The 22,435-nt window shown below is 36.4% G+C and overlaps 1 protein-coding gene across 2 annotated transcripts in view; it reads right to left on the reverse strand.

The window, feature by feature from the left end:
* LOC141391186 (uncharacterized) overlaps positions 1 to 21,909 on the reverse strand; it is a 249,377-nt gene extending 227,468 nt beyond the window's left edge. For both annotated transcript variants that reach the window (XM_073964096.1, XM_073964097.1), the window contains exon 1: positions 21,796 to 21,909. The gene's annotated coding sequence lies outside the window, so the exon portion shown is untranslated. The remainder of the gene's footprint in view (positions 1 to 21,795) is intronic.
* Between the last annotated feature and the right edge of the window lie 526 nt (positions 21,910 to 22,435).

The following is a 22,435-nucleotide window of genomic DNA, read 5'->3' on the forward strand; positions in this document are numbered from 1 at the left end:
GCTCGCGTTTTGGAATAGCCCCCACATGCCGGGTTTCCTCATATTGGGTATTTTAAAGGTTAAAGACAAAAATTGCAGCCGATTTTGATGCAAATGTAAATTTTAAGATGTTAGCGAATAAAAAACCTCCTCACACATAAGCTGTCAACATAGGTCCACTTCTGGGTGAAGCCCCACAACCCTACACATCTATTGAGGAGTAAAATGTCAATATTTTTTGTTTTCATTTGTATCTATAATATTTATTGGTCCATTCAGCAGGTCTGTACCATTAATTGTGTTAATAATGTCTTTCAGATCAAGTTCTGGTCTACACTGCATTACAATTTTTAACGTATTTTGGTATTTGCACCGCAGCATCTAAAAATGTTGCACTATATGTAAATCACCAACATTTAGAGGTCAAAACTATGAAAAATTGCGAGAGGTTTCTTAATTTTACAGAAATTATCATTGTTAGAATTAGTGAGTCCATTTCTTCAAAACACAGTCAACAATGGCGTTCATTGTCGCGTTTACCTTCCACTTTTGAAAAATGCAACTGAATGAAATTCCCAAAGTCTTTTTAGAAAATCTTGAATATCTCCGAAGACTGCGCGATACCGCAGCAGTTTTATAGATTAGCGAACAGAGGAGAATCCAATCTTTCAGATTATATATATCTTAACACGTGAATGTACGGAACTCACTTTTGGCATGTCCACGGAAAATAAAAAATTATAATTTTGAAAACTACAAAAAATCTCTTTTTTCCGACTAAAATTGCACGAAAACAATAGGGGTTTTTTGCATTGTTTTAAAGTGTAAAATATCATAATTGTTTTGTAAAATATTAAGAAAAATAAATCATGGCATATCAATCAAAAATACATTTCTTACAAAAAAAAAATAATTATTAAACAAAAGTGCAACTTTAAGTGCATATTTTAGTCGTTTCGTGGAGTAAATCGGCAAACTGAGTATGGACCATTTGCAGTGGAGTACTTAGCTAACGAATTCAATAAAAGTTTAATTAATTTCATGTACTTTGAAAATCCCTTAAAGTTCCACTAAACTTCCAAAATTTTGCACTGTGCGATGTGGAAAAACAATTTGCCAAAAAAACGAAATTTTCTTGTGAACATTTTCGTCCGATAATTTTTCACAACTTTCGACTTTATCACGGCAAGAGTGCATCGATCAAATACATTTTTTGTATGTCGATAAAGGACCATCCTATAGCACTATGATAAACTGAAACTGAAAGGACCATCCTATAGCACTATGATAATAAATTCAATCGTGGTATACACTCGCTAAAAAACGAAAGTCATGAGGGTTGTCCAAAAACGGATGTTGTGCCATAAAAAATTAAGCCTTGCGTGAATCTTGAAGTATACAGGTTTTTATACCACCATAATATGGAGGGTATAATTAAATTTGTCATTCCGTTTGTAACACATCGAAATATCCATCGAAGACCTTATAGAGTGTGTATATTCTTCATCAGGGTGAAATTCTAAGTCGATATAACCATGTCCGTCCGTCTGTTGAAATCAAGATACAGCTCGCAATTTTTAAAATAGAGCTTTGTAATTTGGTATAGAAGTTTCTACTACTCCTAGGATGTTTGGTATTGCAAATGGGCTATATCGGTCAACGTTTTGATATAGCCCCCACAGAACGGAACCACCCGATTTTCGGTATTTGGATGGTTTTAGTCTCATTATCACACCGAAATGGCTGCAATTTGGTACTAAGTCTTCGTTGGGGGTATATAACTATAGGTCCACGCCTTCATATAGCCCCCATAGAACTATACCTCCCGATTTACGGTATTTTGAAGGTTGTGGCCACAATATTCATCCGAAATATCTGAAGTTTGGTCTTCCTTGGGTGTATAAAACATTCCCCCAGAATTTTGTCGTTATAGGTCCACGCATTCATATAGCCCCCATAGTATGGTACCTCCCGATTTTCGGGGTATTTTGAAGGTTTAGGCCACAATAATCCACCAAAATGGCTAAAATTTGGTATTAAGTCTATGTTGGGGGTATAAAACTTTCCATATGAAATTTTTCGGTATAGGTCCACGATTTCGTGTAGCTCCCATAGAACGGTAAAACCCAATTTTCGATATTTTGAAGTTTGTGGCCTAAATATTCCACCGAAAAGGCTAAAATTTGGTATTTAGTTTTTGTTGGGGATACAAAACTTTTCATCTAAAATTTTTAGGTATAGGTCTACGCTCATATTGCTCATATAGAACGGTACATCTCGATTTTCGGTATTTTGAAGGTTTGTGGCCACAACCTTCAAAATATCGAAAATCACGTCTTCCTATATCCCCCATAGAAGCGTACCTCTTGATTTTCGGTATTTTGAAGGTTTTAGTCACATTATTTTACTGAAATATCGGATGTTTGGTATTTAGTCTTCTTTTAGTCTAAAAAATTTCCGCCAGAATTTTTACGGTATAGATCGAAGTTTTGATATAGCCCCCATAAACGGTACCTAACGAATTTCGGTATTTTGAAATTTGGTATTTAGTCTTCTTCATAAACGAAAGGAAACGAATTGTTCCATTTTACTTCAATACAACTCGTGGTGTAGGGTATAACAAGTTCGGCCCGGCCGAACTTAACGCCGTTCTTACTTGTTTTGCTTGATATTGCCATATTTTTACAAAATAGAACATTTAGTCTAAATGGAAGATGTAATAACAAATCACTGGTATTGCGAACTTTATTCCTTACTTTTCTTAAAGTGAGAGATAACAAAAATGGAGCTTAAAGACAACATGTAAGAACGGACCTTAAATGCTATCTTTGGTTTCCATATTTTACATGTTTGGACATCTTTGACACAAACCCTTATCTTTTAAACTGTAACAGCATGTTGCGATTAGCAAATGGTTGCGAAAAAACTACCAAACTGCTTTGTGTTTTCCAGTTTGTTATTTGTACTCAATTCAGAAACCAAGGAAATAATATTTCGAAAACCAAGGTCTTGGTGTTTTCATAGAAACTTAGATCTAAATCTAAAAGCTCTATCTAAATTTCACTTACCTGTAAGTTATCGTTGATAAACTTTGCAATGAGAAAAGTAGAACATAAGAGGATAAACTATTTATAGAAAAAGTATGACATAAATTTCTGCACTCCTCACACACAAACACTTAACATAAAACAGGCCATTTTAACATTTATTTTCTTTTATATTTCCTTTACATTGGAGACTTTTTTCTCTCTTTTTTAATACCGGAAACGGAACACAAAAAGCTTATTTATACTAGGATTTCCCGCGCAAAATCGAAAAGCTTAATCACATACCACATAACATTGAAGTTTGTTTTTGTTTTGGCGAGCCTTCCAGCTAACATTTTTCTCCGAATTCGTATCGAATTCGGACAGAATTTTTGAAAAAATATCCGATTCTGATGCCGAATTCGTACCGAATTCGGTACGAAAATTGTATGGACGTGGTCACCGAATTCGGAAAGAATTTTCTAAGGAAATTCTTAAAAAATATTAGAGTTTCGCGACGAATTCGGTCCGTATTCGGAAGTAAATTCTTGGAAAATTCGGAGAAAAATTTAGATTTTCTGACAGAATTCGGTCCGAATTCGGAAGAAAATTCTGGAAAATTCGATGAAAAATTTAGATTTTTTTAAGAAAATCCGTCCGAATTCGGAAGGAAATTCTGGAAAAATTCGGAGAAAAGTTCAGATTTTCTGAAAAAAAATCGGAAACAATTCTGAAGCTGACGCCTTTGATATTGACACAACACGTGTACTGTACTGAACAACCCCCACTCAGAGACAATTTTCTTTTAATGTACTATTTCTGGAAGATTATAATTTCAAACTTTCTAATGATTTTGCCTGTTGTTATCATTTTATAATTAACATTAGAACAATGTGCAGAAGTATGTCGAAGCTATCAACACGAGTTTGATTTATTATATGTTGCATTTATATTAAAAAAAAAATTGTAAATTTGTATATGGGAATTTTATGACCAGTAATTTTGTTCTTCGACGTCAACCGAAAAAAAAAATTCCCTTAGAAAATCCATTAGAAATCGGAACGAATTCTGAATGACGATTCTTAAGATTCTTTAGAAAATGTGCAGAGATTCTTAAAATAAACTTATAGAAAATCGGTCCAATTTCTAGGAAAATATTAGAGAAATCGGGCACATTTCTAAAAAAAATTCAGAAAATCTCAGAAAAAATCTGATATCAGAGCCCTCGGAAAAAATTGTTAGCTGTGTTTACACAACACGCACACAAACGCAACCGGTTTAAAGAAAAGAATTAAACTATTTAGACAAATTAAACAAATTTCGCAACAAAAAGCACAATACAAATGAAAAACAAATTATATTTATACCCTCAGCCTTTAGGCTGAGAAGGGTATATACACTTTGATACGATGAAAATGTGCCTCATCGAAATAATGGTTTTAGACCCCAAGTATGTTTGGACGAAATGTGTTTCAGACCATTTGGAGTCGATCTAGCCATGTCCGTCCGTCTGTCTGTCTGTCCTGCTGGCTGGAGCGCACGATAACTCTCGAACGGATGAACCGATTCGGTTCAAATTTTGGCTTTCGTAATATTTTGTCCAAACTTAGTTTAAGTGCGAAGATGGGTTATATCGGTCCACTCCTTCCGGTACCTCCCCCACATAAGTTCGAAAATGTTCGGAAAAATTGTGCTAACGATAACTCTTAAAGTAAGTATCGTGAATTTTCTACCAGACATACATGAGGTTCCAATATGGTCTCAATAGGTCCACTCCATTTACTTGTTTCTGCGAATTATTAAATTTTCTTTTAACTTTTTATGATATTTCACCCACGAAACAAAATAAAGGAGCGCGATTTTTAGAGCGACCGTTTGTTAAGACTTCGACGAATGAACTGAGTTCAGGGAGAGACAATTTTGATGAGGAAAACGAAAGCTCGTCTTCTTTAAAGATAGAACTTTGTGAGAAAATGATGACTGGAGAGGAAATCGTTTTAAAACGGAATAGGAAATCGAATTAAATAACTGAAGACATACAGTGACTGTCACTGAAAATGATGCAACCTGAAATAAGAAATGTAAACGTTGATAACTTGGAAACGAGTGGAGATTTTTTAACAATTCAAAAAACAATTTTGTAGGCTGGAAAGTTGTCTTTAAGATGGCATGCAAAAGTATTCCGTACGGTACTGTACCGTTATACTAAAATTTTACCGAAAATCAAAAAATGGGCATTTTTAAATTGAGCATTAAAAATGATGCACCACAATAATCGATTAACAATTTCCAAATTTTTTGTTTTTTAGCAATCATAATGGTGGAATCCCTATCGTTTTCAGTAGTTTTGCCATTAATTGCGATAGAAAAAATTATGTTCCTGACGTAATTTTGGCATGAGAAATTTCTAATTTTTGAAGGTTTTTCCCAACACATCACTGTAAAAAATCATTAACGGTTATTTCTAGAGTACTAACAAACAATTTAATGATATATGGAAAGTCCTGTATCAACCAGGCTTGCCCCATATTATACTAGCCTTTAACGGCATTGCCCTGATAGAGGAAGAAAATCAGGACAAAGAAAAAAAGTTTTGCCATTTTCTTTGAAAATAGTTTTTAGAAACATTGTTAACAATGAATTGTTGTTGTTGTTGTAACAGTGTTTTTGTTATGTTTATTTGTTCGTTCCTCTGTTCAATCTGGCTCTGGGTCTATCTCCAGTTCCAGAAAAGTGGCTGCTTCGATGGGATGTAGCCACAGATCCACTGGAGTTAGATGGGTAGGTTTGGCGGGGCAGTTAAAAAGGTGTTGTGTGTCGTGCGGGCCCATGCCGCATACTGGGCAGATGTCTTGCACGGCGCGATCGATTTCCGCCCAATAAGAATTTAGGCGACTGCAATATCCCGAGCGTACTACTACTCTAGTTTGTCGTGGCAGCTGACGCTCCTCAGCTGCGATAGATGGAGGATGTACTCCGAGTACTTTATTCACACTATAATTGCTTAAGGCCTTGGCAACTGCGTCCGTGTGAATGCTATTCAATCCTGCTTGATATGCTTGTTGATCTAGGGGTTCTCTCCTGTATCGTTGGACCTCTCCCTCTAGAGCATGGATATCCTTCCTGATCTCCCTGAATGGGCCGGGCCTACCCACAAGATGGTGATTGGGATGGCTCACACGATAACATCCAAGCAGGTACTGCAACGAAAGCATCTCATTGTGTTGCTTTACAGGAAGAATTTTTGCCTCCTCATGTAGATGGTCCACTGAAGATTTGAGGAGGCACCCTGTTGCTGTTCTCAGGGCGGCATTCTGGCAAGTTTGAATCTTTTTCCAGTTCGAATCACACAATCTCGGGGACCAGACTGGAGCCGCATAGCTTACCACAGACCGACCTATCGCGTTATATGTGGTCAACAAGGTTTCATTATCTGCACCCCAAGTGCTGCCGGCCAGGGACTTGAGGACCTTGTTCCTACTTTTCAACTTGTCGCAGATAGCTGTGGCGTGTGCGCACGACGTGAATGTAGTGTCGAATGTGACCCCTAAAATTTTAGGGAAGTTTGTGGTCGGAATTCTGCTACCGCCGACCACGACATTCAACTCACGTCCAAACTGCGCTGTCCATGTGGTGATTGTAGCGTATAACTATCAAAACTGGAAGGAGATGGATTTACAGGCATACACTGAAAGCAAGAGCACGTCTGGTTCCGGCTGCCTTGCTCGTGGCGAAGGGGTAGGTTCACAGCTTTCATGCCTGTCCTTCTGCTACTTATAATTATTTTATGTTACGTGCTCTACGATTAAGAAATTTGATAGTAAAGGTATGAGGAGAGGGAATCAGTGATGGCTACCGGACGACTAGATATTTCGTGTCCGAAAAGTGCCCACCCAACCTGATCGCAGTCTGTATAATCCATTTGAGAAATTAACAAAAATTGTCTGCGATCCCAGACTTCAAAATAACAACCTTACCTATTCAGGCCATGGAATCAAACATAAAGTTATTTACAACATGCTATACATTCTGATTTTATTCAATATAATCCTGGACATACTTTGTGAATCATTATAACTAAAATTCATAGTAAATATTCGCCATAGATGCGTACGGTAAATATTTGGATGGATCGGTATGACTTATTATATAAATATGTTAATGTGCTTATATCCATCGGGAGTAGACAAATTCAATAGGAAAAAAATCAAAAGAAAATCTTAACTTAAGTTTTAGTAAACAATGAATTAATTTGATTTTGAACAAATTATGTGGCGTTAATGGAGACCCACCTTAATGTATCTTACTTAAATAAAATATCTAGGAATGTATTATTCTGAAGTATGAAATGTATACAGCAACAATGCTGATGGAGAATATGGATAGAAACAACGTTCGTAATTTTTCAAAAGAGTGCCCATAATAGGAGAATAAGTACTGAAAAATTTTTAAAGTAAGAGATAATATATTATGTTTACTCACTCTTACACATGCATGATCCGCTCGCTCCCACGTTGAAAGGCCTTTCGGTGTGAACAGCTGTAGACAATTTGGGCAGAGAATACTTTAAATGAGTAACCTTAACTGTTTGTTCTCTCTTGTTCTCATCAACAATGTTGCTAAACAAATGATTCCGAGCTTTGCAACACGCTTATCACTTAACTCGCTTAGCACATAGACTAATGAAGGTGTAGACGAAGAATTGTTCTCAGCATGTTACTTAGTATGCTCTGTAATACTTAGATGGCGTTAGTGGTAATTTTTTTAACATTGAGCTACTACACGACATATTTGAGTGAAAACCATAGCATATCGAGAACATATTGAGTGGAAGGGCAACATCTATAAAAAATAAACACATTAAAATTCTCTATCTATAGATTATTTTGTCTATGGAGCTACTACACGACATATTTGAGTGACAACTTCAGGATATCGAGAGCATATTGAATGGAAGGGCGCCATCTACAACAAACAAGCACACTACAATTTTCTCTGTCTATACGATTAATTAGTCTATGGCTTAGCAATGATAGAAGAATTAGCTAAGCACACAACCCACTATTTTTATTACAACATCGATTTGGATGTTTGTATGTCATAAATATATGAACATATGTATGTAAAGGCAGATGTATGTTGAGTTGTGTGTTTACCTAATTCAATAGATCTGATGTAAAGGCAAGAATGGAAAAAATGTGACTTTTTTGTGAGACTAAATCAACAGTGTTCCGGGTAAAGGCACAAGAATTTTAAACTCTATCAACTTCAAATGAAAAATAGACTGTTTTGCCTTGGATTAGTCATTCAACACAAAATCAAATATTTTGTGTTTTTTTGAAACATTCATTGGCCAAATATTAGGTTATTTTTGTATTCACAGATTATTAAGGATTGATTCGTAGTCAAAATTCTTTTGCCAAAACACGACACACGCCTCACTATAAATTATTTGAACTTATGTTATACTTAATGCGTTTCACTATGGCTTTAAAATTAATTATCCAGCTGCTTCGGCAACGGGTTTGAACTGCGGCCTTGACGGGCAGTTTGGCGTATTCTGCACTGGTTGAGAACTTATTACTTCACTTTATGTTGGATCTTAATTCCGCAATTTATATATTAGCTTTTATCATTCCTTGGTTCACTTTTCATGGTTTAAAGCACTTTAAGATGAATTTTATTGAAACTTGCTGAGGATAGTAAAACAAGTGATGTGATATGAAAATGCGCGTGGCTGAACAATTCTTCCTTCTTACGCACAGCACAAAACACGGATTAGAAATAAACGTGGATGTTTGGCACAGTTGAAGCAAAACCCAAATATGCTGATCGTCGACACAACCAGTATTCGTTTATGATATGTTTGGCTGTGTATGAATTCACTTGGTGCCAAATCTGTGGAATTAAATAGATAAAAGAAACAACTCTCAATTAAATTGAGAACAAATTGATATCAGATAATGGCATTACCGTTTTTTCCGAATTGGCACCATACAAAAGAAATTGTGTGTTCGTCAGCTAGATCATAGGTTTTGTGAAAAGCTTGATGATGATCAACACTTTTAGGGAATACTATTGGCCGTGAAATAAAAAGTTTAGCCAATCCTTAGAATCTGTAGACCTCATGCAAATTAGATCATTTAAGATATGGAAAGGTATACTTGAAGCAAACTTACCGACTTTTATTAAAAAAACAAACCAAATTTTAGAATTTGCTTTGTAGAACAAATAAAAGAAGAACTTGTATGTCGGTGGAAATACAGAAAAATTTAAATCTGTTTTAAAGATTATTATGTGATGACAACTTGCTGTGGTAACTGACGTCGACAAAATGGTAGAGACAATGGATTTTTGCATCCATCAAACATGGCTATAACGAGTAAATGCAACTTTATCGGAAGCAGAAATGACTAATGAAAGTAGTGCAACTAACAACTCGCTGATAGGCAGCAAGTTTAGCTGACGAATTCTGCCACAAGATGGCGTTGGAGATTTAAATCGAACAACCAATTAAACAGGATTTCAGGGTGAAACGATTGTAGGAATGAACGGAAGTAAATTGGGGAAGAGGTACAATGCTGGCAAGCCCCACTCTACATGAACAGAGTGGCTGCAGATTTTGTGGGGGAAATCTGCATATTCCTCGAATGGAAAAAGGTGGTAAGATCAGTTAAATAGTTGTTCAGTCTCTCACAGATGTCATCAGAATAGGTACCCGACGCCGAGATCGTGCAATTATCCGCATACGTCACGATATCAATGCCGTCTGGAGGGGGTGGAATACAGGAGAGGTAGAGGTTAAACAGTTCCGGAGATATCACCCCACCTTGGGGAACTCCCTGTTTCACTCTGCGGGGTTTGGACTTCTTATTCCTGAATTCCACGTACGACTGGCGTCCACACATATAGTTGACTATCCAACGTTTCAAGCTTGGCCGGAGGGTTGTCTGCTCAATGTCCTCAAACAGCGTGGAGTGTATCAAAGGCTTTTGATAAGTCAAGAGCCACCATCACTGTTCTATCGCACTGCCGTCTCTGGTTGAGTCCTTTACAGATATATGTGGTAAAGGCGTGCAGCGCTGTTGTCGTGCTGTGCTGCTTACGGAATCCATGTTGATGATCGGCAACTTGATAGCTATTTCTGATACTGGGGAGGATCAAGGCCCCAAGTGTCTTTGCTACTGGCGACAAAAGCGAAATCGGTCTGTACGATTCACTTTTGCTGGCATCCTTGCCTGGCTTCCGTAGTGGGACCACCCTGCCCATTTTCCAGACTTCGGGAACAACGAGGGTGGCTAGCGACAAGTTGAAGACTTTGGTGAGATACTCGACTCCCGGCTCATCCAGCTGCTTCAACATTACCATGGAGATTCCATCAGGGCCCAACGCTTTGGATGATTTAGCGTTCCTGATGGCATTGGCAACATCATCCATTGTAAATTGTGGTGGTTCATCCTCGGCAGGAAGAGATCTGATGCGACGTAATACTCTTCTCTTCGCCCTGTCACTCTCGGGATGCTCGACAAACTGTCGATTGAATTTACTTGCGCACCTCTTCGGGTCAGTCAACGTAACGCCGCCAAACGTGACTGAGGTCCTATCTTCCCTTCTTCCAGGGTTCGAGAGTGACTTAATCGTTGCCCACAATTCACCTATACCGGCTCCAATGTTGCAGCTCTTCAGATGATTTAACCATTTGTTCGCTTATGCTCGCCGACCAGCCTGTTAACTTCCAGTGTCAGCTCCCTGACTCTGGGGTCATTGGGGTTGATACGACGAAGCTCATCACGCTCGTTTGCTAATCCCGTCGCCTCTGCTGGGAAATTTGGTCTTACTTCGGGTATTCGACCAGCAGGGATATGACGAGCGGCTGCAGCAGTGATGATGTCCCGGAACGTCCTTTCCGCTACCCGACCATCAGAAGGATTGGGCAGTTCTCTGAAGCGGTGATTGGTGAACTCTCTGAAACGCGGCCAATCAGCTTTCTTATAATAGACGAATGTGCGAATGTGCGGCGTTCAGAGGTAATGAAATCGGGTGGTCTGCTAATGGAGACAATTACGGGGAGATGGTCTTATCCAAGGGAAAGGACGGATTGCCAGGTAACGTCATTTGTCAGACCAGTTATGTCTTGCGAGCTGTGACACTCTCCTCTAATTCTGGTAGGGGCGTCCTCATTGACCGTACAAAACGTAGTGCTGTCAATCTGCTCAGCCAGCGCTGCACCTCTCTGGTCGTTTCCGAGGGCCGAATGCCACATCTCATGATGCGCATTAAAGCACTCCAGGACCAGACGATTATGAGCTTCCAAAAGCGGACTAATGTTAGGCTCGTAATCTGACATATTTCTCGGCGGGATGTAAACGTTCAGCAACTCTATCTCGGCAGTTTCACACCTGACTGCTACCCACATACATTCCATATAAGCTACAGTTGTTGTTGGGCTTGGTTTTTGCAGCGCCGCGACCATGATGTTCTTCCGACTCATGAAATCTACTATTTTCTCGATTGCAAAAGGATGTATTTTCTGGGATTGGGACAACAACGGCTGCTGTTAAATTCTGCGAGTGCGGTTGCTGTCGAGGGGACTGCGGGGGAGTTTCATTATCAGACGACGAGTGAGTTTCGAAATACGATGACGACTCACTGGGGACCGTATTCACGCAGCATGCACCAACATAGTCCTGTCGTAGTTCCTCACGTGGACAAGTCCAGAGCAACCTCTTAGTTGCACCCACTCCTGACATCTATTGCATCTTACCGAAGGTTGGATATTGGTGAAAATGCTAATGTGACAAACTGAGCACAAATAAATTGGTCCTGCGATTTCCTCCGTCCCGACACGGACCAAAAGAACTCGGAGCAGGCATTCCGGGATATGCTGCTCCTAACATAGAAAAACGAAACAAATACAAACACATGTATACTGAGGTGGCAGCTGATGTCGTGTGGTTCCGGGTCAATCCGGTACGAAAGAACCCGCTGCCGTGGGATTGACTCAATATGGTGGTCCCCCATAATCCACCAAAAGTTCGTGACGATCCGATTAAAAGTGCTACCAGTAGCTTGATTATAAAATGGAAAATTGGAATGAATTACCGACTTTTGTGATATCTCTGGTATTTGACCACCTTCTTCCATTCCTTTTAAAATACACTTATATAAGCGGAGATATTCACATAAGAATAAATCGTTGAATATTCTCCACAATTTTACCAATTCCGACCCCTGCATATTATTTGAGCGTCACAAAAATCACAAAACATAATTTTCTGTAAGACCCCAATCAACGCTCAAAATTTCGTGATTATCCGATTAAAATTCCGATCTGTAGCGTGATTACAAAAGAATGTGTGGGATGCATTTCCGACTTTTGCGATATCTCCCTTGTTTTACCACCTACCAATCTACATTGAATCAATGTAAAGGAGATCTTTTTCTACTCCTTTTGAAATACTTCTACTAGAAGCGGATATATTCGCATAAGAAAAAAAATTGTTTAATTTTCTCCACATATGTTTTTTGCCCATTCCGACCCATGAATATTATCCCACCATCAGCCAACTTAATAGACTTTTTCCTATCTGAGACACACATTAACTTCCAAAATTTCGTGACGATCCGATCAAAATTGCGACCTATATAGCGTGATTACAAAAAAATGAAAAAATGTCACGTTGTCGTAGGTGTCAACCCACTTTACATCGTTAGAAATGTGATATTTTTTACTTTCATTTTTAGGTTTTGCCTTTGGTATACCCATTAACAATGATTTTTCTCCAAATAAGTTTTTTGCCCAGAGTTCGGAGCGGATCGATCTTTCTAGTTCATTTTCCCAAAAGGAACTAGTTCCTTAGTATAGTTCCATAGTTCCGAGACCGACGTAGTTCAAGAATTTTTCTCTTTCGTCGTTCTTTTCGTTCCAAATAGTTCCGAGACCGAAATAGTTCACCTAATCTCTCTCTCTTTCATCGCTCTTTTTGTTTCTTTCGTTCCAAATAGTTATGTTTTCATGGTTTGGTGGATGAATTGACATAAAAATAAATACATTGCACGATGGGGCCAATAGCAGGTTTTCGAGGCAAAAAGTCAATTTTTGAAGTGAACAATTTGAAAAAAATAGTAACGGATTTCGATTGCCAACACTCTGAATAACTAAAAATAAAAAATCAATCAATCTGGTAACATCACATTGCGACATACTGATCTGGCAATGGTGACATATTTTCTTATGCATAATTTTCGGACATTCATTATAAATAAGTAGTGAAAGCATTTTAGGCGCCAAAAAGAACATTTCAACATTTTTATATTTTTTAAACATGGAAAGCTCTTCAATGGGTTTGTAAATTAAGATAGTGTTAACAAATAACAAAAATGTTATGTGTGGTAAATGTATTTTTGAGTTAAGATGTTATGTCTTTTTTGGAGTATTTTGCTTTGTTATCCATGTGTTCTCTGGAGTATAACTTTTGAGATCTAGGTAGATCTAGGATATTATATATATGTGGTGAAAGGTATTAATGTGTACTATCATTTTGTGAAAAAATTAGCTGCGCCTAGCTGCGCCTTTTCATAAAAATCTGATTTCAGATGTCGTAATACTTAAAAATATGGACTTTTTATGTTTTGGTTGGAGAATAATCGGAAACCCATTAATTTTATCAATTGGATTTCGGAAAAATTTAATAGACGTATATAATAATATATATATATATACTAATATATAATTTCAAAGATATCGCAGGCAAACTTGGCTTTTGTGGCGGAATCTTAGCCGATTTTTGCTAAATTTGGAAACCTTTTTATTAACTTATAACAGACCACAGACAAAACCATGAAATTTGAACATATGTATATAAGGGAGCTATTTCTATATCTGAACCGATTTCAATATAACTTGACAAACTTATTTGTAGTCCGAATTCCGTAACATTTTCCACATTTTATTGTAATTTGATGGAATTTGCATGCTTGTTCAATCATTTGCCTGAAATCGGGCGAACATATATATGGGAGCTATATCCAATTCTGAACCGATTTCATTATGATTTGCCAAAAATGTTTCTAGACCAAAATCCGTCACACATTTCAAATTTCATCAAGATTGGACATACATAGCGGGATTGGTGCCCAAGTACCTAAAATCGAGCGAAAATATATATGGGAGCAATATTAAAATCTGAACCGATGTCAATATAACTTGGCAAATTTGTTTGTAGTCCTAATTCTGTGGTATTTTCCAAATCGCATAAAAATTGGACAGAATTTGCGTGTTTGGTTCATCAATTGCTTGAAATCGGGCGAATATATATACGGGAGCTATATGTATATATGAACCGATATGAACCAAATTTGGCATATTAGTTTTTAAGCCCATTATAAACATCTGTACAAAATTTGGAAGGTCTAGCTTGCCCCAGTGATTTGTTGCCTCAAAAACCTGTCATTGGCCCCATCGTGCATTGCAGCGAATAAATAGCAACGACAAAAATATCGACCTAAGCGTTAAATTGAAGGATTGAGAATAACGAATAAGAACTAAAGGAACTATATAAACGCAAAAGCTGGATATAGTTTCAATAGTTCCTTGTCCGGAATAGTTCCTTGAAACTAGTTCGTTCCGGAACTACACAACTCTACTAATTATTATCCGACCATCACCAATATCAATAGGCTTCTTACCCCGGTGACGATCAGATCAAAATGACGACCCGTAGCGTGATTACAAGGTTTAGATTGACAGACAGACGGAAACACATTGCCAGATCGACTCGTCGAGACATCCATTTTGGTATATAAAGGTATAGGTCTACGACCATTACTTCGATGTGTTACAAACTTTTGGGCCAAAACCAACTTATAATACCCTCTCCACATAGTTGTGGTATAATATCTGTTTCTAATATTTGTGGACTTTAAACGCGCTTTCGACAACAATCCCAGAGACGCGATATGGAAATGTTTGTACAATATTGGAATCCCCCAAAAAAAATTATTCAATTGCTTCACCACAATGCACCATGTAAAGTGCGGTTCAAAAGTATTGACATTGAAAACTTTTACATAAACAACGGAGTAAAGGTGTAAACACAATGAAATGCGCCACTTTTTTCACGATCAGTTTCATGTAAAAGATTAAAGGCCAAGTACTACCTAATTCAAATGCTGCCTAATTTATTTGAATTAGATAGTACTTGGTCTTTTACATGAAACTGAGCGTGAAAAAGCGGCGCATTTCATTGTGTTTCTACCTTAAGACAAGGATGTGTAACATCCACCCTCTTCCTATCGGTGTTAAATATGGTGATGACAACAATGAACGGCGAAGCACCTGACCGTATACAATGTAAAATGCGAACGACTGATACTGAATGTCGAACATCCTGGCTGGAGCGCAGGCAAACATTAACAGATTATACAAGAATGACCTTGGCCTAGGTATAGAAATCAACTTCCTCAAACTTAAAGTGATGATATTACGACAGACAAATTTTGGACCAAAACGGCTGATCCGTTCGAGAGATATAATGTGCACCAGCCACTACACATGGTGCCATAGGAATTTTTTACAGCTTTCGGGCCATTTTCTCAGGAAGTATGGACTTGAGCCTGAAAAAAATGTTTGTTTACCCAATTTACGAGAGCAGGGAATGCAAGTTGTTACAACAAAAATCAAAGGGATTCGAGAGGAAGTCTTAGGCCCATTATTACATCCTTTCTGTAATTAAATGTTGGTAATTATCGGACAGATAACCCGGTGTTTATTCTTACATGTTTGCTTTAAGAATAAGCGTCAGATAAGTTAAAAGCAACTTTGGTTTCCTTTTAAAATTTAAACTGCGCCCGAGAGTATGCTGCACCAAAAGAGGCAAAAAATTTTCAGCAAATTCAAATCGTAGACTAATAAATGTATAGACAGAGAAATTGTAATGTGCTTGTTTTTTCTAGGTGTCGCCCTTAAGGAAAATGTTTTCACTTAATTGCACAATATTTTGGGGTAAATTGCAATATTTTGCTGAATATTTTTATATGAGGATGTAGATGCGGCCAAGATTACCCACATATTGCATTTTACCAGAATAAATAGTTACAAAATGTATAGTTATTGCATTTAAAAAAAAAAAATTAAAAATCAACCAATCAGATTTAAGAAAACTTGAAAACCAAACCAACAGCGATACAGTTACACAATTTGGTGGTTGTGTGGGTTCGAGTCTACGGCTTTCCTTTTTCACTTGCAAAAAAAAAATGTCGATTGTAAAGCTTAACTCTAAATTAATTAATTATTTTATTTAAAAAATTAATAATATTTAATTTTTTAATTTTTATGACAAATACCTCTGCTTCTATTTGGTGTATGGTAACATGGGGCACCTTCGCCACGTTTTTTTCAAAATGTTCTCGTACCGACACCGTTAAAGTTTTTTCAAATATTATTTTTAGTACAAATATTAGCATATCTTGACTATAAGTTTTGACATATAAATGGTTCTAATTTTGTTTTTAAAATATTATTTTTCAGCATTTACAAAATGTGTAAAAAGTGGAGAAGCCTCCCCACCCATGGGGCAGCTTCGCCATCGATATTGAACATTCTCCAACGGACTCTAAAACAGTAATTTACCATACTTCTTCCTTAAATATCACCATTATGCAAAAAAGGAACATGTTTTCTATTGAATAATCAAAAATAAGTTTAAAATTCACAAAAAGTAACCGATTCTAGCTGTTAATTGAAGTAGGTTCCTTGAATTTAGGTACAAAAATCATAATATAACTAAAACAAGATACGGTTAAGGATAATATTTGATTTTAACTTCATATTATAGTGTGGTATATCTACGGTATAAAGAATTTAAGTTAAACATGACAAATTTCTAACATTAACCCACCACGCCGCTATCATGGCGTAGGCGCCCCACCCCTTATATATTTCATAATATTAATATATTGACATTTGCATTTGCTGTTTTTCATGCGAATTATTGGCATTTATATTCTTCAGTAGTTGTCTTCTAACGGTATAAAATGTGTTTTTGATATCACAAAAGGTAAAGAAGATATCACAAAAAATACCTACCATAATTTTTTTCCCAATACCCTGAAAACACAAAACAGCGTGCGTCCGCTATCATACCTATGACACAACTGCCAACTTTTGGGAGATGATAGATCTTCTTTAAACTCACAATTTTGCTTTTAACGGATTTTTTCTAGTACTTGTATTTTGCGAGATAATCGGCACTGGCGAAGCCGCCCCATGTTACCATACTTAAAACATGTAAAATGCTAGTCAAGAAGACCACCAAAACTTTCAATCAGTACCAAGTAGATTGTCGGCAGAAGTCAAAATAGAATCAATTATTATTAGTTATTTTGGTTCAGTTAAAACTTTAGTATTTTCCTAATAGAAATGTGTTTCAGGAAAAGCTTATGCATAGGGGTAGTGGTGTGGGGTATCACATAGTGGGGCACGTCCCGACTATAGTCGAATTGGAAATTAACCACAACTTGAAGAAGACAATGCAATAATGCACACTTAATCAAATAATGACATTTGTATTTCAGAGTATAATGTTATTTGTTTTATTCTATTGAATAGAAGAACTTTATACGCTTTTAACCAAAAAAATGTTTTTGTGAACAATCGAAAAATCAATAAAATCAATATTTTCGGTATTGAACATTTGCTATAAATACAATGCAAAGTTCATGATAGCAACATTCACATCTGAACATTAACGAATATCAAAAAGAAAATGAAATTCTACAACGTTGTTATTCTCGCAGCTACTTTGATTTTAGCCATTAGCTCTGCTCAAGCTAAACCCGATCCTGAACCTCAACCCGAAGCAATGTTTCCTTGGATGATGGGTATGTATAAATTTATAAACAAAATACAGAACATAAATAATATAAAATTGTATTTTTGTTTCAATTCTAATTTAATCAGGCAAATAAATAGGACAGAAGACGTTATTCATACGCAATGATGATGGAAATGGAAATTATGGAAAATAAAAATGTATATATACATATTTTTTTAATTTGAAATAAATTAAAGTTTTCCAATGTATTTAATGCATTTAATCAATGATATTTTTAGAGAACTGCAATATTAACTGTGTCATATTAACTGCTCGAAGATAAGAAATGTTTTTCTGCAGATTTCCTCACTAAATATTGTATAATATCAGACTGCTACCATAAGTCTGACATTATTTCCTTACAAGAAGTGTGATGGAGTGTAATTCAAATTATTACGCCCGCATTACAGGTACCATGAAGCAAGACATAGTACGAGGGGAACTAGAAAAGTTTCCGGCCTAGGCAACATGCAGTGTTGCCAGATGCCATTTCCATTTGAAAGTTTGACACGTTTTAGCCTAAACGTACTCAGTACGGTTTGACGTACGACCACGTTTAAGCGATGCACAGTGCAAAATATGAGCACTTTAGCGGAACTTTATTAATAACTTTTAAAGGAAAAGGTGTAGATTCCTAAAATTTTGCACAAATGTTTCTTATATTAGTGGACAGTGTGGTGCTCAAATTGGGCCACATAGACCCGCGGTTTCCTGTAGCGCTCATTTAACGGTGGCTGCTGTTTTTACGTTTTACATTCATTTTTCAATCGATTTTGATGCAAATTGGTATATTGAGTTTTTAGCGAATAGAAAACTTATGTTCAACATATTTTCAATATAGGCTCGCGTTTTGGAATAGCCCCCACATCCCGGGTTCCCTCATGTTGGGTATTTTGAAGGTTAAAGACAAAAATTGCAGCCGATTTTGATGCAAATGTAAATTTTAAGATGTTAGCGAATAAAAAACCTCCTCACACATAAGCTGTCAACATAGGTCCACTTCTGGGTGAAGCCCCACAACCCTACACATCTATTGAGGAGTAAAATGTCAATATTTTTTGTTTTCATTTGTATCTATAATATTTATTGGTCCATTCAGCAGGTCTGTACCATTAATTGTGTTAATAATGTCTTTCAGATCAAGTTCTGGTCTACACTGCATTACAATTTTTAACGTATTTTGGTATTTGCACCGCAGCATCTAAAAATGTTGCACTATATGTAAATCACCAACATTTAGAGGTCAAAACTATGAAAAATTGCGAGAGGTTTCTTAATTTTACAGAAATTATCATTGTTAGAATTAGTGAGTCCATTTCTTCAAAACACAGTCAACAATGGCGTTCATTGTCGCGTTTACCTTCCACTTTTGAAAAATGCAACTGAATGAAATTCCCAAAGTCTTTTTAGAAAATCTTGAATATCTCCGAAGACTGCGCGATACCGCAGCAGTTTTATAGATTAGCGAACAGAGGAGAATCCAATCTTTCAGATTATATATATCTTAACACGTGAATGTACGGAACTCACTTTTGGCATGTCCACGGAAAATAAAAAATTATAATTTTGAAAACTACAAAAAATCTCTTTTTTCCGACTAAAATTGCACGAAAACAATAGGGGTTTTTTGCATTGTTTTAAAGTGTAAAATATCATAATTGTTTTGTAAAATATTAAGAAAAATAAATCATGGCATATCAATCAAAAATACATTTCTTACAAAAAAAAAATAATTATTAAACAAAAGTGCAACTTTAAGTGCATATTTTAGTCGTTTCGTGGAGTAAATCGGCAAACTGAGTATGGACCATTTGCAGTGGAGTACTTAGCTAACGAATTCAATAAAAGTTTAATTAATTGCATGTACTTTGAAAATCCCTTAAAGTTCCACTAAACTTCCCAAATTTTGCACTGTGCGATGTGGAAAAACAATTTGCCAAAAAAAACGAAATTTTCTTGTGAACATTTTCGTCAGATAATTTTTCACAACTTTCGACTTTATCACGGCAATAGTGCATCGATCAAATAAATTTTTTGTATGTCGATAAAGGACCATCCTATAGCACAATGATAAATTGAAACTGAAAGGACCATCCTATAGCACTATGATAATAAATTCAATCGTGGTATACACTCGCTAAAAAACGAAAGTCATGAGGGTTGTCCAAAAACGGATGTTGTGCCATAAAAAATTAAGCCTTGCGTGAATTTTGAAGTACATATACAGATTTTTATACCACCATAATATGGAGGGTATAATAAAATTTGTCATTCCGTTTGTAACACATCGAAATATCCATCGGAGACCTTAGAGAGTATGTATATTCTTCATCAGGGTGAAATTCTAAGTCGATATAACCATGTCCGTCTGTCCGTCCGTCTGTTGAAATCAAGATACAACTCGCAATTTTTAAAATAGAGCTTTGTAATATGGTATAGAAGTTTCTATTACTCCTAGGATGTTTGGTATTGCAAACATCGGTCCACGTTTTGGTATAGCCCCCACAGAACGGAACCACCCGATTTTCGGTATTTGGATGGTTTTAGTCTCATTATCACACCGAAATGGCTGCAATTTGGTACTAAGTCTTCGTTGGGGGTATATAACTATCCCCTAGAATTTTGTCGGTATAGGTCCACGCCTTCATATAGCCCCCATAGAACTATGCCTCCCGATTTTCGGTATTTTGAAGGTTGTGGCCACAATATTCATCCGAAATAGCTGAAGTTTGGTCTTCGTTGGGTGTATAAAACGTCCCCCCAGAATTTTGTCGTTATAGGTCCACGCATTCATATAGCCCCCATAGTATGGTACCTCCCGATTTTCGGGGTATTTTGAAGGTTTAGGCCACAATAATCCACCAAAATGGCTAAAATTTGGTATTAAGTCTACGTTGGGGGTATAAAACTTTCCATATGAAATTTTTCGGTATAGGTCCACGAATTCGTGTAGCTCCCATAGAACGGTAAAACCCAATTTTCGATATTTTGAAGGTTGTGGCCTAATTATTCCACCGAAAAGGCTAAAATTTGGTATTTAGGTTTTGTTGGGGATACAAAACTTTTCATCTAAAACTTTTATGTATAGGTCTACGCCTTCATATTGCTCTTATAGAACGGTACATCTCGATTTTCGGTATTTTGAAGGTTCGTGGCCACAACCTTCAAAATATCGAAAATCACGTCGTCCTATATCCCCCATAGAAGCGTACCTCTTGATTTTCGGTATTTTGAAGGTTTTAGTCACATTATTTTACTGAAATATCGGATGTTTGGTATTTAGTCTTCTTTTAGTCTAAAAAATTTCCGCCAGAATTTTTACGGTATAGATCGAAGTTTTGATATAGCCCCCATAAACGGTACCTAACGAATTTCGGTATTTTGAAATTTGGTATTTAGTCTTCTTCATAAACGAAAGGAAACGAATTGTTCCATTTTACTTCAATACAACTCGTGGTGTAGGGTATAACAAGTTCGGCCCGGCCGAACTTAACGCCGTTCTTACTTGTTTTGCTTGATATTGCCATATTTTTACAAAATAGAACATTTAGTCTAAATGGAAGATGTAATAACAAATCACTGGTATTGCGAACTTTATTCCTTACTTTTCTTAAAGTGAGAGATAACAAAAATGGAGCTTAAAGACAACATGTAAGAACGGACCTTAAATGCTATCTTTGGTTTCCATATTTTACATGTTTGGACATCTTTGACACAAACCCTTATCTTTTAAACTGTAACAGCATGTTGCGATTAGCAAATGGTTGCGAAAAAACTACCAAACTGCTTTGTGTTTTCCAGTTTGTTATTTGTACTCAATTCAGAAACCAAGGAAATAATATTTCGAAAACCAAGGTCTTGGTGTTTTCATATAAACTTAGAACTAAATCTAAAAGCTCTATTTAAATTTCACTTACCTGCTAGTTATCGTTGATAAACTTTGCAATGAGAAAAGTAGAACATAAGAGAATAAACTATTTTTACATTTATAAAAATCTAAGACATACATTTCTGCACTCCATACACACAAACATCAAACATTTAACATAAAACAGGCCATTTTACCATTAATTTTCTTTAAAATTTTCCTTTAAATTGGAGACTTTTTTCTCTCTTTTTTAATACCGGAGACGGAACACAAAAAGCTTATTTATACTAGGATTTCCCGCGCAAAATCGAAAAGCTTAAACACATACCACATAACATTGAAGTTTGTTTTTGTTTTGTCGAGCCTTTACACAACACGCACACAAACGCAACCGGTTTAAAGAAAAGAATTAAACAATTTAGGCAAATTAAACAAATTTCGCAACAAAAACCACAATACAAATGAAAAACAAATTATATTTTCTGCGAATTATTAAATTTTTTATGATATTTCATTTAACTTTTTATGATATTTCACCCACGAAACAAAATAAAGGAGCGCGATTTTTAGAGCGACCGTTTGTTAAGACTGCGACGAATGAACTGAGAGACAATTTTGATGAGGAAAACGAAAGCTCGTCTTCTTTAAAGTTAGAACTTTAGAAACGGAATAGGAAAAATAAAATAAAT

The sequence above is a fragment of the Musca autumnalis genome, unplaced genomic scaffold (assembly GCF_047663935.1).
Source record: "Musca autumnalis isolate F117 unplaced genomic scaffold, ASM4766393v1 scaffold_1, whole genome shotgun sequence".
NCBI classification, from domain to species: Eukaryota; Metazoa; Arthropoda; class Insecta; order Diptera; family Muscidae; genus Musca; species Musca autumnalis.